General features: G+C 36.4%; 1 protein-coding gene across 2 annotated transcripts in view; it reads right to left on the minus strand.

The window, feature by feature from the left end:
* ASCC3 (activating signal cointegrator 1 complex subunit 3) overlaps positions 1 to 7,605 on the minus strand; it is a 301,692-nt gene that overhangs the window by 253,297 nt on the left and 40,790 nt on the right. The window lies entirely within an intron of this gene.

Genomic DNA, 7,605 nt, shown 5'->3' on the forward strand with positions numbered 1-7,605 from the left:
CAGAACCCAATCACTCTCACCCTGGCTCATAAGGCACTAATTCCACACCAGGAGAGGCAAGCCAAGAATTTAGGCTACTGTCTACCCCCTTTCCATCAAGTACTCAGCTCCTAAAGCAGGGTGTCACTCAGAGATAAGTTTTCCATTTTCCCCACTCCTAGCTCCAGAGTTTACATCAAAGATTTTAGGCTATAAAATAAAAAGGTCCCAATTTCTTCCAAAGGTATGTCCTCATCTGCAGCTTGGCAGGAAGTTGAAGCTTTAGGGCCATCGCAAAAACAGCACAGATTGTGGCTAACTATAACTACAGATTCACAAATTCAACTACTGGGGTACAAAAGAGAACTAAGGAGCAACAAATAGGAGGAATCCTCTTGGGTGGGAATAAATACCAACACTGACCTCTGGCATTATTCCTTCAAAGGGGCCCCAAATTTATTGGATTCATTTATGGAGCAATTTATGCGCCAGGACATTTCTACAAACAACAGAGCAATTATCTGGTAATTGGTAAATTTAATACCTGGGTGTGGTCAGGGAAAGAAAAGCAGAGGGTCCTGCCAAAACTACTTTCATCCCAGGGTGACTGTGGATATACCCAAAAGTATGCCTCCTTGAGAAATAATACCAGAAGCTAAACACTGTGGTGTATGGGTGAGAGGAATTGTCTGCACTAAAATAATCCAGCTAATCGTTAAGCAAATAAACAAGCAAATAAGAATAATAAACCCAGGCAGTGGTAGATTAGATGAAATAAATTCCTAGAAAGACACAAACTTTCAAATAGCAGACAATCTGAATAGACCTAAACAAGTGATATATTGAATTAGTAATCAAAACTACCCACAAAGAAAAGTGCAGGTTCAGATGACTACACTGGTGAGTTCATTCAAAAGATTTAACGCCAATTCTCCACAAACTCTTCCAGAAAACAGAAGAGAGAACATTTACAAGGTCTTACTTTGACCCCGAAGCCAGACAAATACATCATAAGAAAACAGACCAATATCTCTTAGGAATAGAGACACAAAAATCCTCAATAAAATACTAGTAAACCATATCCAGCAATATATAAAAGGAATTACACACCATGACAAAGTGAGATTTATGTCAGGAATATAAGGCTGGTTCAACATAAGAAAATCAATTGATGTATTACATTATATCAACAAAATAAAAAACTAAAACCACATGATCAGCTCAACAGATGCAGAAAAAACATTTGACAAAATCTAACAGCCTTTCATGATAAAACCATTCAACAAACTAGGACTAGACAGGTACTTCCACCACTTGATAAAGGGCATTTATGAAAAACCCTTAGTTAACATCATACTTAATGGTAAAATAGTGGACCCTTACCACTAAGAACAGAAATGAGACAAGAAGGTCTGTACTTAATAACTTCTACTGAATACTGCATTGGAGGTTCAAACCAGGGCAACTAGGCAAGAAAAAGAAATAAAAGGCATTCAGATTAAAAAGGAAAAAGTAAAACTATTTCTATTCAGAGATGGTCTATATAGAAAATACTAAAGACTCCACTAAAATACTATTCAAGCTAATAAACAAGTTTTCAAAAAGCATGACAAAACCATTCAGTGAGGAACGATCAGTCTTTTCAATAAATGATGCTGGGAGAACTGGCTAGTCATATGCAATAGCTTGAAGTTAGACCCGATACCATACACAAAAGTTAACTCAAAATGGATCAGTGATCTAAATGTAAGAGCTAAACATTACAAAATTCTTAGAAGAAAACAGAGATCTTCATGTCCTCAGACTTGGCAAAGGATTCTTAAATATGACACCAAAAGCATGAACAACAAAAGAAAACATAGATAATTTGGATTTTAGCAAAACAAAAAAACTGCTTCAAGGGATAACATCAAGAAAATAGGGGGGAAATGCAGAATGGGAGAAAATATTTGCAAATCATGTATCTGGTAAGAGACTGGTACTGTCAATGTCTACAACCAGAACATATAAAGAACTCTTAACCACTAATAAAAACACACCAATTAAAAACTGAGCAGAAGATCTGGATTTACCCTAGGAAAATATGTAAATGGCCAATAAACAGGTTAAAAGATACTCAACATCATTAGTTATCAGGGAAACACAAATCAAAACCACAAGAACCACTAGAAAGGCCAGGTAAAAAAAACTGGAAAATAACAAGTCTTGACAAGGATGTGGAGAAACCTGGAACTCTAATACATTGTTTGTGGGAATACAAAATTGTGCAGCCACTGTGGAAAACAGTTTTCTGGTTCCTCAGTGAGTTAAACACAGAATTACAATGTGACCCAGCAATTCCATTCTTAGGTATATACCCCAAAGAATTTACAACCATGTGTCCAAACAAAAACTTGTATACAAATATGGATATTTACATAGCCAAAATGTAAAAACAATCCAAATGTCCATCAACTAAAGCATGATAAACAAAATGTGGTATATATCCATACAATAGATATTACTAAGCCATAAAAAGGAACATAGTAGTGTACAACATGGATAAACCTTAAACACATTTTGCTCAGTGAAAGAAGCCAGTCACAAAAGACCACATATTGTAAGATTCCATTTGTAAGAAATGTCCAGGAATGGAGAAATTCTAGAGACAGAAAGTAGATTTGTGGTTGTTTAGGTCTGGGAAGGGGGTCAGGGAGGGAATAGGAGGATAGAAGCTAGACGTTTAGGATTTCTTTTTGAGGTAAAGAAAATGCTCTAAAATGACTGTGGTGATGGCTACCCAGATCTATGAATATACTAAAAACCAGTGATTTATACACTTTAAATGGATGAACTGTATAGTATGTGAATTATGTATCAATGAAGCTATTTTTTTATAATTATAATTATAAAAATTATAATTTTAATTATAAACCAAAATGACTTAAACTAAAATACTAAAAGTAACAGAAAAATTACTTACAGTTGAAAGATACAGATTGAATACACGTTTCCTGGTAAAAATTTTAAGTGAATGTTTTGAATTGCTATTGGTTCAATGTAATCCCTGTGCTTAAGGTTAAGAGTGATATTTTAAAACCAGCAAATTCGGGGCACCTGGGTGGCTCAGTCGTTAAGCGACTGCCTTCGGCTCAGGTCCTGATGCCGGATCAAGCCCCGCATCGGGCTCCCTGCTCCGTGGGAAGCCTGCTTCTCCCTCTCCCACTCCCCTTGCTTGTGTTCCCTCTCTTGCTGTGTCTCTGTCAAATAAATAAAATCTTTAAAAATAAAAAAAATAAAAATAAACCCAGCAAATTCAAAAAATGATACCCCCAAAATCCAAACAAATTACAGTAAAAAATGCTCTCTACATATGGCAAAAAAAAGTTTTTCATATTCTATCAACTCTCAGGGAATGTGTTAACTGTTAAATTGAGACCATTTCTTCCATAAGAAAATAATTTATCATGGCAGAGTTACCCTTACACATATTCTTAGCTACTTCAAGTTTACCTAATCTGAAATACAATGTTCACATATGATAAACTAGAGATTCACAAATTTTTAGTCCAACATAACTTTAAGGAAAACACCAGTATATCTGGAAGACAACTTCTAATGTAACACCTCAGGAGGAGGATTGCAGAACAAAGAGCCCTTTCTTTCTCTTTCTTCCTTTCTTTTCTTTTTTTTTTAGCCTATTATTTCTTAAAAATAACACACCTAAGACCTAGCAAAAGAGACCAGAAGGCTGTTTTGCTCTGAATAGTAGGACTTCCATGACTTCTAAGATGAAGGATCCCCAGTAGAATTCTGAGATCAGCTGTCATCAGTTTTAAAGTAATCCCAAAATTATGCTTTCCATAACATTTGCCATTTTCATCCACATTGAGAGCAGGTGCAGTTCTCATTCAAGATTTGCACTACAAACTAATTTGGCAATGAGTCTGACTATTTGTGAAGATACAGCTGTCTGCATCACTGCTCTATGCACTGACACAAGTTCCAGAAGCTATCAAGTTGAAAAACAAAGAGGGAAAAGTTAGCTGTAGGTAGAGAAACAGACATCAACCACAAAGTTGAAAGAAAGAATGAAAGAAAGAAAAAGAGAGAGAGGGAGGGGGGAGGGAAGAAGAGAGAGAAAAAGGTAAATTTCACTATCCTGGCTATAAATTAAAGATATGAGATTTAAAGGAGACATAAGAGGAATAGACAGGTAACATCCTTTCCCTGGTAGAGGTTGTTAAAACCATTATTATGATCAATATATTATTAAGGTACTCTCAAAAGACAAAGGTTCTTAGAATTCTTACTGTTACTATAAATCCTTTATCATTAAATTATTAAATTGAAATAGTTCATTAAATTGAAATAATAAGTGGAAAGAGTCAAAATAATGAACCAACAGACTACATTCCTAAGATGTCAAAAAAAAAAATATTTCAGAACATGTACAGACTAACTTTAAAACAGCATTACTTCCTTGTTTCTTATAACACTTTTTTTTAAAGATTTATTTATTTATTTATTTATTTGACAGAGAGAGAGAGACACAGCAAGAGAAGGAACACAAGCGGGGGGGTGGGAGAGGGAGAAGCAGGCTTCCCGTGGAGCAGGGAGCCCAATGTGGGACTCGATCCCAGGACCCCAGGATCACGACCTGAGTCGAAGGCAGATGCTTAATGACTGAGTCACACAGGCTCCCCTCTTATAACATTTCTAACAGATAAACGTAGTTTGTAAATCTCTCAGGAAAGGTAATCCCCACTTTACCCCATATTCTGAATTATATCATTTTTATTCCAATTGGTACAATGCTATAGTGGATGCTACATTCCCAACACAGTATCAAGTGAATCACAAATATCACATCATCACAAAAGCAAAATACAGTAAACCTTTGAATAATATACTATAAATCCCATGAAAATGGTGAGAGAGAGAGAGAGACAGAGGAAATGAACCTAAATTAGAACTATAAATTTGTTCTCAAACTGGTGTATGCAGATATGCTGAGTGTTTATGAAACCACAGAATAAATATGGAAGATACCCTTGGCTTATCAGTTTACTCAAAGATTTAGAGAAAAAAATATTATTTCCAAGTAAAACACAACTTTGGTCATGTTAATGTCCTATCCAAACTCTGCTTCTCAGGTTAGTCAAAAAATGAACAATTAAAAGTATTTAATCACTAACTCGGGCTTTAAATCTTAAAGTTTAGGGCGACTGGGTGGCTCAGTTGGTTAAGCGACTGCCTTCGGCTCAGGTCATGATCCTGGAGTCCCAGGATCGAGTCCCGCATCGGGCTCCTTGCTCAGCAGGGAGTCTGCTTCTCCCTCTGACCCTCCCCCATCTCATGCTCTATCTCATTCTCTCAAATAAATAAATAAAATCTTTTAAAAAAAAATCTTAAAAGTTTAAAGTTTCAACATTTATAAAAGTTTGTCAGTTCCATTCTGTTTCTTTTTTTTTTAAGATTTTATTTATTTATTTGAGACAGAGCATGAGCGGGGGAGGGGGCAGAGAAAGAGGGGCAGAGGGAGCGGGGCAAGGAGCTCCCTGCTGAGCAGAGAGCCGGACACAGGACACGGGGCTCCATCTCAGGACCCTGAGGATCATGACCTGAGCTGAACGCAGATGCTGACCCCACTGAATCACCCAAGCGCCCCTTGTTCCATTCTGTTTCCCTCTAGTCAATATTAAAGAATTCATCAAAAGTCTATCTAGAGTTCCAAAGACCTCTTTTCAAAGAGAGACCAACCCTTCTACATATCAAATAGTCAATGGGAATTTTGAACAATGATGCAGTGAAGTACAGGAGGCACAATATCTTCATGGGAGCAAGGCATCCTTTGGGATGACAATATGGTTAGGTACATTATGGGATTAATCTCAATACTGAGTTAAGCTACTAAGGTTGTCCTTCAAGGAGTGGCCATGACTCTGTCTTACTAAAATTTTATCAATGATATATAAACTAGAAGATATATTAAAAATCAAATTTGTTAAAGTGTTTATTAGTTGCATGGTAGAATCAAGATTTTAAATTTTCCAAATAGTCTGATAGGTCTGGCCAGTCCTAAGGAGAAGTAATAGAGACAAATATGAAATCTCACAATTAGGTTAAAAAAACCTCATGTGAATTTCTACAAGATGGGGAAACCTGGACCCACAAATAAATTCCTAAGCAAATTCCTGAAAGGATGGGGGTTGGTTACTTGCAAGGTCAATATGAATTAAAAATGCAGTGAAGGCTAGGAAAAATTTTAATGTATTAACAGTAGTATCTCAAAAATCCCATTTAGTGGGGCTCCCAGCTGGGCTCATTCGGTAGAGCATGTGACCCTTGATCTCAGGGTCCTAAGTTTGAACCCCATACTGGGCATAGAGATTACTTAAAAAAAAATTCCACTTAGCATCTCAAAGAATACTACATTGACTAAACCATATTTAGAGTGCTGAGTTCAATTCAAATTATACTTTTTAAGAAGGTGACAATAAGAAAAAATGGTGTAGAACATGGAAAACAAAGTAAAATAAGATATACCTATGCAAACTGTTTCAATAGCAGATCTATTTTCATCTGTTATTATCCATTCTGTTTGAAGGATACTCATTCATAGATTTGGTTAAGATAAAGAAAATGAATTTTATTCTGGCCCCATCTTCCCTGATCATTTGACACTTGTAAATACTCCTTATCCTTCTTTACACACTTTTCCTTTGATACCCTTGATACATCACTTTTTGGGTATGTGTCCTACCACTCTGGAGCTACCTTCCTGTCTCCATTTCAGGTTCACTTTGACTATCAAATGCTGGAGTTCCTTAAGGCTTAATCCTAGGCTTTCTCCCGCTTTCACTTCATATCCTCTCCTTAGCTGTTCACATCTAGACTCTCAGCATCCATTAGCAAGCATATGCTAAAAAAAACCAAAAACCAAAAAAAAACAACCTCTTAATTTTAATTTTATACATCCTTCCCAGAACTCTGCTCTGTGCTCCATATATCTAATTGCCCACTTGGGAGGTTTCAAGGCCTCTCACAAGTCTACAAGTCCAAAACCATCTCTTGGTGTTCCACCCTCTTCACCCTTTTCTAAGAATTCTCTATTTCCATTAATAGCACTGCCATCCTTACAGTTACACAAGTTAAAAGCGTAAAATGAATCCTTATGACTTCTTTACCCCACAGCACCCAAACCCATCCCTTTCATCCATTCCACTATCAAGTCCTCTTGATCTCAACTACTAAACAGATTTCAAGTCTTTCTGCTTGTCTATTTTAAGCTCCCAAACATTTAATACATGTACCACTCAAAGAACTTCCTAAGAGGTTTCTGCACATCTATCCAAAACACTCCAATCCATTCTCCACATAGCAACAACAATAAATTATATGAAATGTAGGTCTGGTTAATACATGCTACCTCCCCTCCACTCCTTGCCAACAAACTCTCCAATGACTCTCCATTGTTCTAAAGATGAAGTACTGAATTGACCAGAACAAAGAACCAAACCTCAAAACGTCACAAGTGTTAAACTATGATTAAAAAAATACTGACGAATACTTAATCATATTGCTCTGACTAGAAAGAATTTTAATACCATTAATAAAGTTAAATATTGAGGGGGGTGAAGATGG

This window comes from Leptonychotes weddellii, chromosome 8, assembly GCF_054177405.1.
Source record: "Leptonychotes weddellii isolate Sample4059 chromosome 8, ASM5417740v2, whole genome shotgun sequence".
Lineage (NCBI taxonomy): Eukaryota > Metazoa > Chordata > Mammalia > Carnivora > Phocidae > Leptonychotes > Leptonychotes weddellii.